The following is a 248-nucleotide window of genomic DNA, read 5'->3' as shown; positions in this document are numbered from 1 at the left end:
CACACACACACACACACACACACACACACACACACACACACACACACACACACACACACACACACACACACAGTGTTATAATCTTCTGTTGGACTTGAAGCGTCTCTTCTCTTCAGAAACATTTTTTTAACGTATTTGTTTACATTTTATTTATTTATTTATTTATATTTATTTATTTATTTATGTTTTATATATCTATTTATCATTTATTGATATTTTATTTATTAGTTTATATTTTATTTGTATTT

The sequence above is a fragment of the Etheostoma cragini genome, unplaced genomic scaffold (assembly GCF_013103735.1).
Source record: "Etheostoma cragini isolate CJK2018 unplaced genomic scaffold, CSU_Ecrag_1.0 ScbMSFa_528, whole genome shotgun sequence".
NCBI classification, from domain to species: domain Eukaryota; kingdom Metazoa; phylum Chordata; class Actinopteri; order Perciformes; family Percidae; genus Etheostoma; species Etheostoma cragini.
This window is presented reverse-complemented; position numbering follows the sequence as displayed.